Here is a 20,705-nt window from a genome sequence, read left to right on the forward strand (position 1 = left end):
CCTCATAAGTGAGGATTCATAAGTTTAGTGCAATGCAACATCAGTCATTTCTCTCTCCAATGTTTAATACGACACCCTTTGTTATCAGTTAAAGAACTGAACTTTGAGATTGAATCCTGTGGACTGTTTTTTAGACTGACTTGCTTGACTGACTGACCTGGGGTTTTGGGGAGATTTTTCTTTTTTGAATATTGGGCACAGACTGTAATGATTTGGGTTTTTCCACATAGACATGGTTTATAAATGTATGATTTTTAAAAATATTTGGTATAGATACTTATAGTGGGATTAATTGTGTTAAAACATCATATTGTTAATAGTCATTAATAAATGTAGAGTTAAAATTTAACCCTTTTGAATTGCATCTTTTGTTGCTGGTTTGAGATGTAACAGGAGTTATGTAAATATATGTAAGAGGAGAGATGATACTGAAATTGTCACTGAGATGAATATCTTGCTGGAGTGATGTTTTAATTGATAAAACATTATTATAATTTAGAAAACAAATCATTTACATTAATTTACAAAATGGTAGAAGCCAATTCCAGCCATTGAACCTCAATTAATCTACTAAATCCTTACATTTTTGGAAGGTAGGACACCAACACAAGGAGGCGGGAGGAGGTAAAAAACCAAAGTAAAACTCAAAAGGAACTTGTATATTCCTTTCCCTTCTGAAACTTCAGGTTGGAAAACACCTTTTGAAGAATTTGCAGATAGGTTTAGCATTGGGATAAGAGAAAAAAAGAGCTAGTGTATTTCCAGCACAGTTGGCCTTCATCACTGAACTTGATGGAACAGACTGGCTGTCATTGTGTCTCTCCTATCAGGGACAGATTTATCCGTGAGCAACTGAACACTAACTTGATTTGGCCGAACGTTTTACTGAAATGACAGATGAGATATCAACGCAAGATTGGCATACTACTCCTTCAGATAATTGTGATTGTGAAAACCAGTTCAAAGGGTTCAAGAAATAACAAATCTCAAGCAATTGTCTTTAGTTACATGTGGGGGAATTTTCAACAGGAAACACACTCAGACTAACCATCAACACAAATCATGCACGTTATACACTGATTAATCACTGACAATCGCACCTCCCAATAAATCACTGATAATTACTGTTCTATCTTTGAGTTTAAACTCATATACGTATACACACATATGCCTGACAGTGGTCCACTACAGTTACTGCAGTGAGAAGGATGCATTCTTATGCAATTACAAAATAGTTCACATCATTCTGACTCTATAACAATTACAATCCCTTATTGTGTACCTGCCAATATGTGATGAGGGTCTCCTGTGAAAACTAGCCAGTCCACCTGCTGAGATGTCATTATGCTTCACCAACCAACCTCATGAGTATGTTGCATAAGACTATGCAAAGACATGATAGGGGGATCATGTCTGGGCACCTAGCTGAAAGCAGCACAGAGCTGAATGGAGCACAATACAGGCCAATAATCCATTCATCATATTGGCTCCTTCAAATTTCAATAAATAACATGTACACTTTCTTGTATATTTGGTGTTCTCACATTGCCAAAGTTTATAGTTTTACTTTCCCCAAAGGTATGGGTTTTGTCGGTTAATTGGTCACTTGGGTGTATTTGGGCAGTGGGGCTCATGGGCCAGAGGTCCTGTTGCTGACTGGATTTAAAGTTTAAAAAAAAACACTAATCAATAATGTTTTAGCAAACATAAAAAAAGACTTGATTAACTTCTGCAATTAATACTGTAGGGCCCTTCTCGTTAATTTGGTCAACATGGATTTCCTTTAAATGTAATTTAATTTAATTTAATCGAGTCCACGCTGCTGAAGATCCAGCTGCGCTGGATGGGTCACGTCTCCAGAATGGAGGACCATCGCCTTCCCAAGATCGTGTTATATGGCGAGCTCTCCACTGGCCACCGTGACAGAGGTGCACCAAAGGAAAGGTACAAGGACTGCCTAAAGAAATCTCTTGGTGCCTGCCACATTGACCACCGCCAGTGGGCTGATAACGCCTCAAACCGTGCATCTTGGCGCCTCACAGTTTGGCGGGCAGCAACCTCCTTTGAAGAAGACCGCAGAGCCCACCTCACTGACAAAAGGCAAAGGAGGAAAAACCCAACACCCAACCCCAACCAACCAATTTTCCCCTGCAACCGCTGCAATCGTGTCTGCCTGTCCCGCATCGGACTTGTCAGCCACAAACGAGCCTGCAGCTGACGTGGACTTTTTACCCCCTCCATAAATCTTCGTCCGCCAAGCCAAAGAAGAAGAAGAATTATAACCATATAACAATTACAGCATTGAAACAGGCCAACTTGGCCCTTCTAGTAACAATTTCTCTCACCTAAACCCACTGACCTACACTCAACCCATAACCCTCCATCCCTTTCCCATCCACATAAGTATCCAACTACTCCTTAAATTCTAATATCGAGCCTCTGCCACTTCATCTGGAAATAATTGGATTTCAAGTTCCACAAATTAACAATAAATATCAGTATGTACATTTTCTTTCGGTATCAATTTAATCTTTGAATAATAGAATCACCAAGTCCAGTGGAGTGGTGGCATTGATCAAAATAGCATGACAAGATGGTACAAGCAGATAACTTAACACTATTGCAGCTTATCTGAGGAGCAGTGCCAACATTGTCTTCATTCTGGAGTTTTATCACAGCTTCCAACAAAGATACTGACTATCCTGCAGACAGCCTTTGTTATTATTTGATTGCCAGTCAACGTGCTTCTTCAGCAGCATTTGGCTTTCATTTCTTCAGCTTCAGATAATTTTATTACAAAAGGAAACACGTCTGCCCAAATGGAGCAGAAGTTCTTTAAAAGCTGGAATCACATGTAGGCTATTAAATATCTCGCGTCTGTTCTGCCACTCAGTTAGACTAAACTAAGGTTCTTTTTTTAAAAAAAAACTTGTCTTTATTCCAAAGCTGTTAGTAAAACATACAGAAATGCTGGAGGGACTCAGCCGGTCTTGCAATGTCCAAAGGAGTCAAAGATGTCTTGGGCCTGAGCCCTTCTTCAAGGAAGCAAAGAACAGGAAGGTGTCAGAATAAAGCAAACTGGCAGGGAGAGGATTGCAGACCAACAAAAGGTGTTGATTGGATATGATAAGAGGAAGGATGAGAATTGATTTTGGCACTGTGAAAGGTGACAGAGGGAAAAGAGATGTGAAAGTGAGAGACAGAGTTGTGGGAAAGGTGACAGAAGGAAGAAGATGGTGGAAGGAGGGTTAAAGAAAGCCAGAGAAGTCACTGTTAATGCCATGTAATAGAAGGATGCCCAAATAGAAGATGAGATTTTGCTCCTCCAATTTGTGGCTGGTCTCAGTCTGGCAGTGCATGAGGCCATGGGCAGACATTTCAACAGGGGAATAGGACAGGGAATTGAAATTAATGATCACTGTGAGATCTTTAAATTTTTCAAGTGACCCGTCATTTTCAGGAATAAAATCTTATTTTTTTTTTTACCTTTTATGTTCATACAAGCACTTCCTAATTTTATTTCCAAACAACAAGCTTTCACTTTAATGTCATTCTGTTTTCCCTGATACAATTATGTTCTCAAGAACTTGTTTTATCCCTCCATAATTGTCCCATATACAGATTATTTCCACCTCCCAATAGCCAGCTGCACTTCAATCTTCAAAGCTCAAGAAATTGCAAGCCACAATTTAATAAGAATTTAATGTACTGATGCAGCAAAATTCTTATTTGCTGCAATTAAGCAGGTACATAATACACAGCATCTAAAATAGTATACAGTACATTAAAGCTAAATCCACTAAGGCTAGCTCTTTTCTCACTTAAGTTCGGTCTTTGGCGAACAATTTGGAAGAATTAAGGATTTGGACCCTTGTGCAAATAAGGTTTATGGATTGCATTGGTATGTTTTTAATGGAGACGTGGCTAAAAAGCGATGTACCTATCAATGTGGTGGAATTGGAAGAGCTGTCAACAGTGCTGTCAGACTGGTTGAATCGGTGGGTAAAAGTCGAGGGGGTGGCTTATACATCTATGTGAAACAGTCATTGTCATTGCTGATCCTTATTGCTCTATGGATCTGGAATAGCTGATTATTAAGTGTAGAACTTTTTATCAACCACAAGGGTTTACAAGTATCACTGCTGTAGCAATTTATGTACCGCCGGATGCTAACGCTAAAGTAGCCATGAAAGATCTCAGTGCTCTATCGGCAAACTGCAGACATTGCATCCAGACAGAGCCTTTATTGTAGCTGGGTACTTTAATCATTGCAATCTACGTGCTTCCAAGAATTTACCAAAATGTGTGATGTAACAAGAGGAGAAATAAAACTAGATCAGTGGCTGGTGCTTAGAAAACCACTATCCTCCCTCACCTGGGACAGTCTGAACATCTTTCACTGTTTGTTTCCAAAGTCATTAAATGTGTAAAACCCACGATGAAGGCTAATAAGATCTGGCTTGAGGGTGCTGCTTTTGTTTTTCAACGTTTTCAACATACAGATTGGAGTGTGTTTGCTGCCCATGTTACCACAGACTCTCAGATTGATATCGATTTTATATACCAACTCTGTCCTCGAGTATATCAGCAAGTGTGTGGATGGAGTGACATCACAAAAATAAATAAAACATTTGCTAATCAAACATCTGCTCAAAGACTGATTTAGCCTTTGGATCTGGAAACTGGGAGACTTATGGCTCAGCCAGGGCCAACCTAAGGAGTTGAATTTCTCAGGCTAAGCAGACATGCAAACAAAAGATCAAAGAGCATTTCAACTCCGATCCCTGGCACATGTGGCATGGCATACAGATCATTACAGACTTTAAACCACCTAGTACTGTGCTCCCTTCCAGCTGTGCCTCCCTCTCTAAGGAGCCTAATTATTTCTACGCTTGCTTTGATCAAGAGAACAAGGAGGTCACCTTCAAAGTGGATCTTCCACCAGATGAACTGCCTCTCTCCATCTCTGATGTTTGGACCACCCTGAGTAGGGTGAATGTACAAGGCAAGGCAGCTGGTCTGGATAGTATACCTGGCCATGTGCTTAGTCTGTGCAGAACAGTTGGCTGGGGTTTTCAATCTGTCCCTGACTGTTGTACCCATGAGTTTCAAGACTACTATCGTCATGCCAGTGCTGAAACATCCCACTGCCACGAGTCTGAACAACGTCCGTCCAGTTACACTAGCCCTTATCATTGCAAAGTGCTTTGAAAGATTGTTTATATCACATTTGAAGGTTTGTTTGCCCATCACCTTGGACTTTCATCAAGTTTCCTACCATACCAACAGGTTGACTGAGGATGCCATTTCCACGACACTTCGCTCTGCCTTGACCCACTTGGACAATTCCAATTCTTGTGTCAGTATGCTGTTCATTGACTTTAGTTCAGCATTCAATACTATGATTCCCTCCAAATTGATTGCCAAATTTTGACAGCTTGGTATCAGCTCATCCTTCTGTAATTGGATCTTGGAGTTCCTGACTAACAGACCATCTCTTCTCTTCCATTCTCACCTCGAACACCGGTGTGCCTCATGGCTGTGTGCTGAGCCCTCTCCTGTATTCCTTTTTCACCTATGACTGCATATATGGTTCTAATTCCGTAATCAAGTTTGCAGGTGGTTGGCCTGATCAAAGGGGACGATGAGATGGTCTAGAGCGATGAGGTCCAGTACCTGGCCGTGTGGTGTGCCGACAACAATGGCACTCAACACCCAGAAGACTAAGGAGATCATTGTGGACTTCAGGCATGCCGGAAGCCTCACTCATGTCCCTATTGACATCAATGGAGTTGTGGTGGAATGTGTATCAAGCTTTAAATTCCTTGGTGTCCACATTTCTGATGATCTCACCTGGTCCTTGAACTCCTCCAACCTGATCAAAAAGGTGCCACAGTGACTTTATATTCTGCAGAGCATGAAGAATATTGATGGATTTTTACCGCTGTACCATTGAGAACATACTAACCTATGCATCTCAGTGTGGTATGATAATTGTCTCATATTGGACCAGAAAGCACTTCAGAGGGTGCTGAAAACTGTCCAGCAGATTATTGACATCCAATTGCCCATCATTGAGAACATCTATCAGGAATGCTGTCTGGGCAGGGCAAAGGCATTATCAAGGATGAATCACACCCAATGACTTTTTACTTTTCTCTCTTCTGCTGTAAGGCTGAAAGATAGGCAGAAATTGCTTGAAGTGCCTCTTACAGTCAGAAAAAGCGAAGCAAAAGAGTTCGCACAGTCACCAATTGTCCATGGATTGGCCTCTAGCCGTCCCGCAGCCACACAGTCCAGTCCAAACCATCACCAGCCCAAGATCCAGATCTGAACTTCCGAGATCAGGAATCCTTCAGCGCCCTTTGATAGCCTCTGGTATCCCTTTAGCCACTCCTGAGCCAACCTCTGGCAGTTCACAGCCTGGTATAAATCCCTTGTTCGCAGTTGCCAGCAGCCCACAGCCTGCATGAGTTCCTCACTTTGACTCACCATCTTTGTAGTCAACCTTGAATTTCATAAGGGTACTAATTTTATTTTCTTATTTATAACTTACATTTTCTTTACATATAACAGGTACTTTGCACTGGAGGTATTAAATAAATGTTCTTTAATATCATGGTTTCATTTCAAACTGATTTGAAAAGAATAGTGGATATGACAAAAATTGTCACAACCATTCAATGCAATAGTAAAAAATTGGGTAATAACGCTCTTCAGAACATTTCACTTATTGTTTTAAATTTATGATAAATAGAAAAACAACATGACAACAGGTAAAGTATTGGCTGTGTTACATTACAACTAAAAGCTTCTTAATCGTAGCTTGTGTGATATTAATAACAAGTTGAAGTGCACTCATTCATCACATTGTGTTTTGCTGAGTTTTGGTGTTTCAGGCATGGGATTTAATAATGCAGAAATGTCTGCCTGAAAAATGATCACGTAGTTTGAAAGGCATTCTTTTTCTATCCTTTTTCTATGATCCCACATAATAAAGCTTCAATTTAAAATGTGAATTAGTGGTTTCATTTAATTTTAAAGTTAATGTTAATAGGATAATGGGACAGCTTAATGAAATCATAGAAATTCAGTTTCATTATTATCTCTGAGAAATGCTTTATTTATACTGGAGGTGCACGTGACTGCATTTGCTGGAATCGAGAGATCTAGAGCAAAAAAAAACAACCTGCTGGAGGAACTCGGTGGGTTGGGCAGTAATCGTTGGGGCAAATGAGATTTAAGGTTAAAAAAAATCTTTCATCAAGGCTGTCTCAACGAAGGGTTTCAACTTGATCAGTCAACAATTCTCCCACTCCCCCCACCCCCCCCTGCACTGAGTTCCTCCATTGTTTTGCATTATATATAATATCTGCTTTTTCTTTCAATTCACTGCCCAATATAGAATATTAATTTGAATATAAAGAGCAAAAAAAGATCAATAAATTTGGTCAAATAATAAATCACAGGCTTTTAGTACCACACGTTTCTTTGGTTTTCACATCTTTCTATTCTATTGTTTTCAGTTAATTTTAGAAGTGTCCACAATCAGTAAGTTCCTTATTCCAATCACTTCCTGAGAAAATAAATTCCTAATTTTGCCCGTTAAGATCTTCCAATAACAATCTCACTTTTATCTCACTTATAAAAACATTCTCCCCACAATCATTGTAATTTTTGAGATCGTTATACTCCAAGACTGGTCTCTTCTCAAAATGCTCTAACTAGTTCATTTGTTCCTAATAGCTATTCTTTATCAACCTTGGTAGTGTTGTTGGTTGTGTTTTTCATTATTTAAATGAGAACTTTAATGTATTGATAAAACTATTGGGTTCAGAACTACCCACAGTGCAGAGTTCTAATCAGCTTTATCATTGCTTCACAATTCTGGTCAAAATCTCGAAGTAAATCAGAGTGCTTTATTTGCATTTTTAATTTTTGAATTTAGAGATACAGCACAGTAATGAATCCTTCTGACCCACAAGTCCATGGTGCCCAAATAGACAAAAGTCCTGTACGATTTTGGAGGGTGGGAGGAAACTGGAGCACCAAGCAGATATGTGGAGAACACATAAACTCCTGACAGCGCCAGATTGGAACCCAGGTCACTAGTGCTGTCATAGCATTGTGCTAACCACTGCACTAATAGTTCCCACCCCTCCCCCCAACCCTCCGTATCTGCCCTTTCATGTCTTTTTCAGATTAGCAATGCTGTTTTGTAATGATCTGCACTTTTGCATTCCGGATCCTGAATCTCTTTTATCACCCATTTAATGACTTTTTTTTCCAAGATGATTATCTTTCCTTCTAACAAACTTCATCACAGTATCACAATTCTTCATGGAATTGTTTTGAAAATGGAAGAAAATATGGTAGTGACGCTGGATTTTTGGTGTATGCAGTATTCAAGTTGGATGAAATTTTGGAAGCACTAGGCCCTTCCAAGCAAGGAAAAAGCCCGACTGTAAAGGTGGAGATTCTCCACCCTTATGTTGGGAGACTTATCTTGAATGCGCTGTGGCTGGCTCCAAGGGCCGACTGCAATCCCTCTCAGGGAAGGATGATCGGCAGAGCTCTGCGCTCCACTTCCCCACTTGAATTTATAGCCGCTGCAAGCAGCTGGTTAGGGGAGGGCTGAATGCGCCATCAACAGGGCAGAGGGGGACAGCGGGCAGGAGTCGCCAGGGCAACGGGGACTGGCGGGTGGAAGTCATCAGGGCAGGGGCAGCCGGTGCAGGCCGTGATAGCCTCACTGGGCCACTTTGACCTTTGCGGCTCAAAACGCGGCTGTCTTCCCTACCCAGCTGTGTAGGCGATTTATGGATAGGAAAGATGGCCATCGCACTGCTGCATATTTATGACAGATGGCACTAGGGCACCAGTTGCCCCACCTCCATCGGCTCCGGAGGACCACTTAACCTGCAGTGCAGGAGCAGCCTTTTAGGGATGCTCCATGAAATGTCAGTTTTATGTTTTCCCTCTGCGCTTGCAGCTGGCCTCCAGGTGGAGACCTGGCGTGAAAGGGCCTAGTGAATACCACCTTGCTGTGACTTTATACAATATTTAGTATGTCAAATGAAATAGGGGAAGGAATTATTTGATCAACACATATGCAGCCCAATGTCTATGAACTCTGATAGCAATTTTCACAGGAAAAAACCATCTGAATCATGAAAAAAATAAGGTTTTCATTGATGGAGTGTGTAGAATAACAAAATGGTGATTCCAAAAATTAATGATGATACATATGATCCAAATTTTTTTTTTTTTGGATAATGAACATTCCTTTCATTACCAGCAACTGCAACATTGGTACTGAGGTGACCATAATTGTTGATTCTCACTACTACCTTTAAGGCACAGGCCAAGAAAATGGAAATTAGGAATTGATTCTACTTCCACTTGGATTGTTGCTTTTATGAACTTGTTTCACTTCCCATAATTCTCCTTAATGATGAAAGCAGATCTATCCACACTTCCTGTAGCGCCATGTACAGCAATAGTTTATTTGTAAGCTGAAGGCTTTATTGATGCATATAATATTCTGAAGAGACTGAGAGGATATTTCCTCTCCTGGAGTAGTTCAGAACCAGGGGCTAAAGGCTTGAGAATAGATAAAGAAGAAAATCTTCTCTCAGTGGGCTATGAATCTTCCAAATTCTTTATCGTAGAGACCCGTGGATGTCACTAAATATATTTAAAGAGCGAGATAGATATTGAACAAAAGAATGAAGAAAATGTGGATTGATCACGAGTTGAAGCAAAGGTGAACCGAACCATGTCCTTCTGGAATGTTGGATCATGTTCAAGAGGGAGTGTAGCCTACTCCTTCTCCTCTATTTAAAATGTTTCAGTGACACTGATCACATCTTTCAAAAATTTCTTTGTATACTCTTTTATTGCATCCACATTAGACATATTTGTGATGTTTTTTTATGAATGGACAGTTGATGTTTACTTTTGAGAGACTTCAAGTTACTTGCACATTGTTGGTATCAGACAAATTTATTTCAAGAGGCAATTTGGGCCATCAAGTATATAGTTGCCATCAGAGCATTCCCTTAACTCCCTGTAATTGGCCTTCCTCACATACCTATCACTCCCACCGGTTATCCTGCCATCCACCTGCACGAGGGGCGATTTACCACAGACAATTAAAATACCAATATTTTGTTAGAGTGAGTGAGTCAAATACCTGTGAAATGTAAAATATAACAGCCTGGGAAAAATAATGTTGATAAAGACTAGTTCTCTGAGATGCATTATTTGCATAAATTCTGATAACAAGGCTGCAATTAACAATGAAAATGGTAATTACTTGTTTCCTAAAATGTAGTTTGGAATCCTTTCATTGGTAATGCAAGACTCCTATCACTTTGACATCTGAGTACAAAAATGGAAACCAGTTTGTGGTTGTTACAAGAAGAAGATATAAAGACTTCAAGAGGGAAATGTTTGTGTATTTTGGTCATTATGGTTCATAGTGTGAAAAATAAAAAAAAATTAAAAAGGATATAAAGACCAAAGTTTATAGATGTAAAGCAGCAGGGCATATAGAGAATAACTTTTTTCTTGAGGGGGGGTATAGGGTTTGAATTCCACTGCCTGGAAGAGTGGTGGAAGCATTTAAACTACTTTAAGGACTACAAACCTGGTGGTGGAAGATGAGATTAGACTATTATGTACATTATTGTGAGCAATGGCCACCTTCGTTATCCAACATTTTCAACAATTTTGTCACTTTTGACCTGATTAGCAATTAATGTAGGAAAGACCATTGGAAAATATCGAGGCTTCATTTTATTGAAGATTAAAGGCATGCTTTTCATTCTAATGCCTTGATTAGACCTATTTTTGCATTAGCGGGTGATTATTTATGTAGGAAGAGATTATGAATTATGTTTCATATCATGAATATCCTTTATTATCGCACAGAAATCATAACCACGCATCTGAAAGTCTACGCAACGGAAGATAAAACCTATTGTCACCAATCCAAAATTTATAATTTCTTCCTGAATATTGACAGTAAATTACTTAATTTGGACTTAGACATTTTTTTAAAGTGTAGTTGTAACAAAATATAACAGAATTGGCTTTATTTCAATGGTAAAAGGAAGCAGAATTATCATGGAAAACCAAGGGAATTTAATTTAATTCTAGGCCAAGACTGATCGAGAGAAGAAAAACTAACAATGACTGGGAGCAGAATTATTTCCTTGCTGAGTTGGCAGAGATTATCCCATTTAGCCCTCACAATGATTTTATGAACTATGGAATAAGGTTTGTTGTAAGGATTAATGGAGTGAGTTGATTTCAGTTTGGGTAATAATAACATAAGCCATAGTTTACATTATCAATAATTGAAATGCAGCATTTTACCAACTCTGTAAGTAATGAACAGTGATGAGTATAATAAATTTAGGAGGGTGCTGATAGTGGTGTAATGAGCAAATACCTGGGAGTTTAAATTTACTGAAGAGAAAGATAGGAAGAAAATCAAATTGGAATGGATCCATTGCTGCTCAGACAGGAGCTGATGTGCAATTATTGAGAAAGAGTTTAGGGGAGAATGTTCGAGCTAAATAAAAATATAGCATCTTTGTTTAATGTACATTTTAATTTAAATTTTATTTATTTTAATTTAACTTTGTTGTTAAAATTGCAATTATTTGAGGCTTCTTACTTGACATTACCTTCTGTCACTTCCCCACAGTACACCAAAGGCTCTTGTCACTAGATCCTTTCCTCCCGTGAACACAGAAAATTGTGCACAATTGCTTTCTCTCATTTAAATATCTTAGTCCAGCAAGGGCCACAGATAGAGTCTCGGTGATTTATCTTCATCGGCCCAAGCAACCCATCTTCCTCTGTTCTTCCAAACTACATTCAAATGCTCAGGCTCACTTTCCTAAAGTGTCCTATTCTCCATTTTACTGTCTCTTTCCACATAAACTTTCCAATCCATAGTCACAGACATCACTTCGACCTTGATATCACATTTGCCCTCTCTCTTATCAGTTTAATCAGAGATTGGATCTGAATCTCTGATCACTTCCTGCTATGATTATTTATCCATAATCCCTCTTTTCATCCTCAAATTCATTTTCCATCTGTGGAAATCTTTCGGTCAACTCATTTTTGCTTTCAATAAATCGCCTGCCTCCTCTTTTGACCTTCATCACTTTGTATCCAGATTTGAACCGCAGTTACCATTCAAATAGATGACTTTTTACCCCCTCCATAAATCTTCGTCCGCGAAGTCAAGCCAAAGAAGAAAAAGAAAGAGATGAGCTAGTTGAGTAGTGTCACAACAACAACCCGGCACGTCAGCAAAACCAAGGAATTGATTCTGGACGCCAGGAAAACACAAACCAGGACACATCAAAGGGTCAGCAGTGGAGAGGATAAGAAACTTCAGATTCCTAGGCGTCAAAATCTCTGAAGATCAATCTTGGGACCATCGTGTCAATGCAATTATGAAGAAAGCAGGCCAGCGGCTATATTTTATTCGGAAATTGATGAGATTTGGAATATTGTCGTGGTCGCATGCCCACACGTTTTGCCTAGGGCCATTTGTGGTTGGTGAGTCACAGGAGATGACACTCGGGAGTCCAATCTCACCTGTGTGAGCCGATGAATGGAGAGCAGGGACAGTATCATAGTCACGTGCAGGGTGTGGTGAACAGGGCAGGGCGGGGTTAGTGAGGAGAGTGAGGCTTTAATGGAGTTGTGTAATATAAAGAAGATGCAACATGATTTGCTGAGCTTGATAGCATTTAACCCTTTATTTTTGCAGCAAGATTTAGCAGTTTCAATGATTTTGATAACCCTGTTACTTCACAGCACTTTCCTATGAAAAATGGAAATGCCCGACAGTATAACCGTCACAGTGTGAGTCAAGAACGTTAAATTTGACGTTGCCACTCTTTTTACAACTAATGCACGAGTGTGGTTTTCAATCTTAGAGGCACATTTCCTGTCACTGGATGTCACTAGTCAGAGGACAAAGTTTGATTTGCTCATTGCTCGTCTCTCGGAGCAGATCACCTGTGAGGAGGTAAACGTACTGCTTAATCCAGACAAAGCAAAGCCATACGACACATCAAAAGCAGCCATCTTGGAGCGATCGCAACCCTCCAATCAATCCTTCATTGCGGATCTACTGGCGGATAACAATCTTGGAGATAGGAGGCCATCACAAATGCTACAGAGATGACACAGGCTGGCCAGAGACTAGAGGATTGAAGGCAATGTTTGGAAATAGAAGTTGCTCTGTTGTATGCCTAAGCTAGTTCAGGGGCACCTGTTAGGGATTTTTCAATCACCCAGAATCGATGAACACTCCAACAGGCTGACATCATCATGGCAATGACCTCTGCCATGCAGTAGTGTACGGTGGCAACAACAACCATTAAACCAGAAAAAATGGAGCTAGAGCAACAAGTTGCAGTGCACACTGTGCAAGTAGAGGCTTTAATGACCCAGCTGAACCCAGAGTCTCATATGTACAAAATAATAATTATTTATTAATTTGTAAAGATCAGTGGTTTTCAAACATTTTTTTCCACTCACACACTACCTTAAGCAATCCCTATGCCATAGGTGCTCCTTGATTAGTAAGGGATTGCTTAAGGTGGTATGCGAGTCCACTGCTCAAGACTCAGATTGTTACTGAGATCTTTTGCTTGAGAAAATTTGTCATTGGCCCATTTCCTTTGGAGTTATGAAACCGTGCACATAACGAGTCAATGAGGTACGATTAAGACAGTGGTTTTCAAACTTTTTCTTGTCGAAAGAAAAAGTTTGACAACCACTGGTAAAGATGAAATACATGTCATGCTTATGTATGTGTTATGTCTGGTTGTGTGTCTGTGCATTTTGCACCGAGAACAGGGAAACGCTGTTTTGTTGGGTTATAATTTATATAATCAGATGGCAATAAACTTGACCTGACTTGACTTAAATGACTGACGCCAGTTTTGGGCCCTTGACGGAGCTGTGTGATGCCGATAATGAAGGAAGAAAACTTTCAGTAGTGCTGGCCATACATTATGTGATAATGTGCAAGTTCAATATGCAGAGAGGCAACATGATGAAACAGCATTCTCTGGTCTTCAATGCAAAATGCGCAGACACACAACTAGACAGAACACACAGACAAACAATACATTTGCGGGGCAAGTATTTTATCTATATATATATAAAAAAAAATATATTTTTTGCACAAATGAGAGTTTTGGACGGTTAGTGAGGGTAGTTTCTTTGGTCGTTCAGCATTTTCATTGTCCATAGGCAGAAGCTGTTTCTCAGCCTGATTGTACTGGCACTGGTGCTCTTGTATCTCTCTCCCAATGGGAGCGCACAGGAAGAAAAGGGTAATGATTGTTTCAAGCCTAGGCACTTTGTCAGGCAGTTCACATTTATCTTCAAAGTTCAAGCTAATGAGGAATTCTAGCCAGACTCAGAATGTTTCTCACTGCCATTCACTTCCTCTGAATGAGGAAGGTTGAAAGAGATGGCAATATACCTGAGTGGGTTTCTAGCTGCCCCTCAGATATTATTTATTGTCATGTAATTATGCAGGTATGTAATATTACACAAAAATTGCTTTTAGTCTGCCGTAAAAGTTTTGCCATTAATTATGCAGGTATGTAATATTACACAAAAATTGCTTTTAGTCTGCCGTAAAAGTTTTGCCATTAATTATGCAGGTATGTAATATTACACAAAAATTGCTTTTAGTCTGCCGTAAAAGTTTTGCCATTAATTATGCAGGTATGTAATATTACACAAAAATTGCTTTTAGTCTGCCGTAAAAGTTTTGCCATTAACATTGCCCAATGCCCTTTACAGTCAGAGAAAGAGAAGCAAAAGAGAGTCCCCCAGAGTCACTAAGTGGTCATGGATTCCCTTTCAGTGCTTCTGAAGCCTCTGCAACTGGACAAGTCTCTAGTTCAAACCATCAGCAACCCAAGCCCAGATTCAAACCTCCAACATGATAAGGAAACCTTCTGGAGCCCTCTCATTCCCCTCCAGCAACCTGCAGCCTGGTGTAAATCCTTTGACCTCAAGTCACCAGCAGCCTGCTGCCTGTACAAGCGTCTTGCAGAGCCCCTCACTGGTCTGCTGCCTTTTTCACCATCCTTGAGGTTGTCTCCTCTGCTGCTTCTTCTCAAAGGGAAGTGGGGCCCATTTGCCTCTTTACTGGTTTCTTGGACTAGTCCGCAGCTAACCTGGAGTCTGCAGCCCATCGAGACCGCTATTGAACACAGGCACCATCATCTTGGGACTAGACCCCATAGGAAGTTCCTCAGAGTCCACTTAACCAGTGACCTATCGAATACAAATCATCTTCTCACTTGTCAGGAAGCACAATAACAATTTCATTTCCTGAAAGGATTGAGGTGGGCAAAGCTACCAGCCACCGTCCTGTCAACTTTCTTCAGGAGTTCTATGGAGAGTGACCTGGCCGGCTGCAACACAGTATGGTGCGGTTGAGTTCGGAAGTCAATCCACAAGCCCATAAGAGCAGCAGAGAGAATCACTGGGATGACCTTCCCTCCCATCGATGGGATTTACCAGGATTGTTGTCTAAAGAGGGCTCGCGAAATCACGAGGACCCTTACCCACCCTGCATAGAAGCTATGAGCGAAGAGGCAGTGACTTTCTTCCGTGGTCTCACGGAGATGTTGGACACCTGGTTTGCTTGCCAAATTTATCATTGTTTGGTCCTGATACTTCATTCATGTTCTTGATTGAAATCTCAATCAGCAGTCTACTCTCCTGAGGAATGAAGGACTTGGACTTGTCTCTTTCTGCCACTTCCCTTCAATGCACAGGCAAAGAATCAAGGTCTCTCTGAACATACAAATGTATACTTTAACACTATCTATCGTTAACAAATCACAAAATAGTCTTCTCCTAGGCAGCAAAAATTATCACATCAGCATTAAGCCACACAATATCCATCCACATATTTCACTACATTGTGGACCATTCACAGCGACATTCCCCCTCCCTTCAGGTATTTTTACAGTTTCGGTTCCCCTGGTCCTTGTTAGTCACTGGATTTTGCTGAAATCAGGGCAAGTGGAATTTTATTACCAAGGCTGTTGCTGCCAGGCAACACACATCATGGGGCCCCTACTGCACTTGGGTATCTGCAGTCGTCCCAGCCCTCATTCACAAGGCACATGTAACCATTAGTCATATTGTATTAATCAAAATCAGTTGAAACAAGACATACCCTAAGTTCAACATTTTCCTTCTTTAAGGTTTTGGCAGTATCACACAATACATTCTCATGCAGATATAGTAAACATTAAGTGTGCTACATCCCAAGGTCAAAGAGAGGTTATCATTTACAGTTTTAGTGATATCTAAGCTGCGAACATTGAAAAGATTTTGGCTCTAATGGTATCGAGTTGACTATATTCCCGAGCAAAGGCATGGTCTCCTTTCTCCTGTTCATGTAATTGCACAAGTGGACATGCTCCCCTCGATCTTCATCCTGTTGAATCATCATACCTCCTCCTCCTAACATTGTTCCAACCCAGCAGACCAATGTGGCTTTCGCACATGTGCATCCACAAACAGCAATGCCCAAGACTACAGCTATGGGAATCAGAATTTGTATTGGCTCCCTAGGGTCCTAAATGATTGATGAGCCATCATGAGAATGATTTACCTGCACTTTTAGAAGGTCTAATTGTTTCTAGGGCATTGATGATGTTTGTTATATTATTTTCTGAGCCGGAATCAGGATGGCTGACACGTGTCACCTGTCAAATTCAGTGTGGCGCCGAGTCCACCTTGTCTTGCTAAAACATAGTCTAGTGCTATCTCTTGCCTCAGAACTGTTAGTCTGTAAATGCTTGGTCTTTTAAGAGTTTGTTAGGTCCACTTTTATCATTATCATGGGGTTCTATCATGGGCAAGGCTTTGGGGCAGGCTGTATTGATACCTTGCCTGTACTATAATACATTGTCCAATTCAAGATGTCCTTGCATTGTTTTGTAACACTAGCATCTGGACATCAAGGTTGTGAGTTTAAATTTGCACCGATGATTTTATTGAAAACTGGTAGAAGGGCTGATGTGATGTCTGAGCCTAGCTACTTGACGTGACAGTGCCTAAGTGCAGCTATGCAGACCTTGCGACATTCCGGGGTTTCAGTCTAAATACAGGTTCCCATTGTTTCTAGTTCTGGTAAACCTTGAGAGTTGCTTTATTCCCTATGGTTTCCTTTTTAGTCACTTCATAAATCCCCACCAGCTGTTCCTTTTCACTTCTTTTAAAATGGAAATGTCATTTTCTGCCTGAATCCCCAGGGATGCCATTCTGTCCTAATGGGACTCCACACCCAACTTCTATAGCCAATAACAGCAAAAAGCATGTAATAGAACAAAAGACATACTTATGTAAGCATAGTCTCTTGTTTCTTTATGTTCTAGAGTGATATTATTTGTGCAGCTTTTTTTCCATTTTCTCTTTTGGTTCGCAGGCTGGTGGAGGGATCCATAGTCCTGTCCCCTTTACCTTGAGCACAGTGGGTGTCAAGATCACCTGAAATGATCTGACTTGCCTTGGCTGTTTCCACTTTCTTTTATACTTCTTCACATACATCCAGTCTCCAGGATTCTCCCTCAGTTTGGTGTTTTTCACTGGGGGTCCTTGTGCTTCCTGTACCTGAGAATAAACAGATGAGTCAGCCAATGTTAGTTCTTTCAAGTACTTCCTTAATTCTTCTTCTAACACTTCCAAACTTATTGCTGCAAGGTTTCATCGTTGGCATTGACATCAACCTTCCAGTAACCATTTCATGCTGAGTTAAATGGGTACATCTATTTCCACTATTTCTCATGGCCGTGAGTGCTATCAGAAAGCATTGTATCCAGTTCACACCTGATTGCATACTTATGTCAATTTGACTTTCAGACTACCAAGTCAAGTCACCTTTATTTATTGTTCAGCCATAGAATCCCCTCACTGGTCTGCCATCATAGTCACTGTCCCGTGGTCATCTCCTCTGCTTCTCCTTTTCAGATGGGGAATGGTCTCTCTGTGTACTGGTGTCCTGCATCAATCCTTCATTATCCTCGAATCTGCAGCTGCCCATTAGTACTGCCACGATCTTGGGTGCAGACCCCGCAGTTGCAGGATTTTAAATAAAACTACGGATGGCTCTTTTAACAAGCTGTTCAAAGCCTGTGCAGAGCTGACTGCAGTTGACTGGGCGGTTGGATCCCGCAGGAGCACTATATCTCCACTCCTCGCTCCCCACGGGTCTGAACCAGTGGCAGGACTGCTGTTACAGCAGCTCCGGCAGTGCCACCATTTTGATATGTGGTGCTGATGTAGAACCTGGTGTGCTACGAATTCCTTTCTTTATATCTGTTTCCTGACACATTTGCCATCTCCAAATTGTATTGTCACATGTTCAATCAATTTCCGTGTCAACCAATGATTCTATATACCATCATCTCCCCCCTTGCAAAGTGGCTCACTGCAAATTTCCTGTGTTAACAATTTTCCCTGTCCTAATTTGTATCTATAGGCCCACTAATTTGTCCAGGATGCACCCTTTCTGTTCCTAATCTTTTTTTCTCACTAACTACTTGTGGCCTGTTGTACTTCAATCAAATTCTGCAGAGGTATTTCTTTTTCTTCTACCAATGCTGCTTGATTTGTCTGAGGCCAGTACTCCTGCCAATGTTCCAAGCTGTTGGCTGGGGTTTTTTGTTTTTTTTTTTTGCGGCCTCGTCAGCAATGGTTATTACTAATGGAGACTGGATCAGTGCTCGTGCGTGTGCTGCACATTTTATCACAGCCAATTTGGATGGTAGTTTCATGGCCTCAAGCAATTCTCTAATTTTATGGAGTTTCCTCCTGCAGGGTGGAGTTCTCTCCTAGCTCAAACCATACCCCAACTCTGAACAAACCCTAGGCATCAGCAGAATTGATCTCGCTGTTGCCCGTCACACAGTCTGCATGCCTTTCTCAACGCTAAGATTTCAGCTTGTTGTGCGCTGTTGCCTGAGTCGAGTGTCTTCACTCCACCCATCTGCTTGTTCGATGCTTGTATAATCTGACCTTTCTTACCTTTGTCCCTAAAGGGTGATCCATCTACGAACAACATTGTGTCTGCATCTTGCAATGGGTCTGTATATAGATGATCTTTGGCTCGGATGTTTTGTTCCATGATGGCCATCATCTGATACCATCACCTGGTGTCATCAACAGTTCTGCTGGGTTGACAGTTTTATACCTCACAATGGTCAGTCCTCTTTGTGTCAGCAGTATGTTGTAGCTTGTTACCATGGAATGAGTTTCCAGAGGAAATGGTGGTGACCAGTATGACAACATTTAAAGACATTTGGAGAGGTTAATAGAGGGGGAAGGTTTTAAGGGTTGGGAGGCAAATGCAGGCCAATGGTACGTGCTCCAAGAGGAACCTTGAGCAGGATGGACAAATTGGCTTGTTACCACACTGTAGAACTCTATGACTCTAATATCAGCAAGCTAAGGAATTGTAAGACTGGTGCCAAATGTTTCTGCCTTCCAACAACATTTCCAAGTCAAGTTGATGTCAACTTCCTTACATTTATATTGGGATACCCATTGACTGACACATGCAACAATCCATTGCAAGATGTCAGTTCCTGTATAGTTTTTCTTCACATGACTGCAGCACATAGCATTTCAATACAATAAGTCATGAGGGATATTTGGTACTATTTTCAGCAACTGCTGTGGCCCTAACGCTTTGCAAATGCGCAAGTGTGCTATCAAGTATTCATATTGTTGCAATGTATAAGTAGAACAGAAATCTCTTCACTTGTGGGCAATCACCAATTTGCATTCATATCAATAAGGTGAAGAATTTAGAACAGAACTCCAAAAAACAATAAAATATAGTAAATCACTATCATGAATGCAGAATTTAAATACAGGTACTCCCTGACCTGCGGCCTATGCAAGCAACGTCCATCGGCACGTACAAACAAATTTTTAAATATAAGAAAAAATATAAAATTGACATGGTTTATGTGTATTTGACAAACTTTAATAAGGATACAGGGCATCCTGTACCTACTTTGTTAGTTGGCATCCCAGGGTTCATCGGCTGGGTGCGGCCATCTTGATTCCTGTGTGCATGTGCAAGTCTTTAGTTGGTGCATGCACAGTGGTTTGTGTACTGGAGTTTGGCTGATACATGAGCGAGAGTTAAGGGCGCAAATTCAATATCGTCATGGCGCTTAACATTTGCTTTAAGACTTCAGTACTCCATGTGCAAGGGCAAAATTCCGACTCGTCGATTTAGAGATATGTCCGAAACTTCAGTCCCAATTATGGTCATAAGTCCGGAAGTACCTGTATTCAGTTACTGTTGTACTGGCTGACGTCAGTAATAATGGGATGATTCCAATGAACGTGAAATACTGTATACTGTTCTGGTGACTATGTAAAAGAGGCGTAAAATGAGTGCATTTTGTCAAAATATAAATTGGGGACAAGCACATTGAACATAATCTAAAACCCTTTATCTCTTCGCTCGAGTTCTGTGTTCAGGTTCCATCCTCGACGTATCATTGTATTGGGAATCAATTATATCAAGAGAAATGACAAAAATACACAATACATGAGCACTTCTCTCAGCACTGTCATTTTCATCCTATTTTCCCCAACAATATGCACCTTCA

General features: G+C 40.7%; 1 long non-coding RNA gene across 20 annotated transcripts in view; it reads right to left on the reverse strand.

Annotated features, from left to right (window-relative positions):
* The window catches only part of LOC138740571 (uncharacterized), a 589,788-nt gene that overhangs the window by 208,126 nt on the left and 360,957 nt on the right, over positions 1 to 20,705 (reverse strand). For 17 of the 20 annotated variants that reach the window (XR_011343011.1, XR_011343022.1, XR_011343026.1 and 14 more), the window contains one exon: positions 17,420 to 17,691. This is a non-coding gene — a long non-coding RNA (uncharacterized lncRNA). The remainder of the gene's footprint in view (positions 1 to 17,419; positions 17,692 to 20,705) is intronic. The other 3 variants (XR_011343024.1, XR_011343021.1, XR_011343019.1) reach the window with 1 other exon arrangement.

The sequence above is a fragment of the Narcine bancroftii genome, chromosome 8 (assembly GCF_036971445.1).
Source record: "Narcine bancroftii isolate sNarBan1 chromosome 8, sNarBan1.hap1, whole genome shotgun sequence".
Taxonomy (NCBI): Eukaryota; Metazoa; Chordata; class Chondrichthyes; order Torpediniformes; family Narcinidae; genus Narcine; species Narcine bancroftii.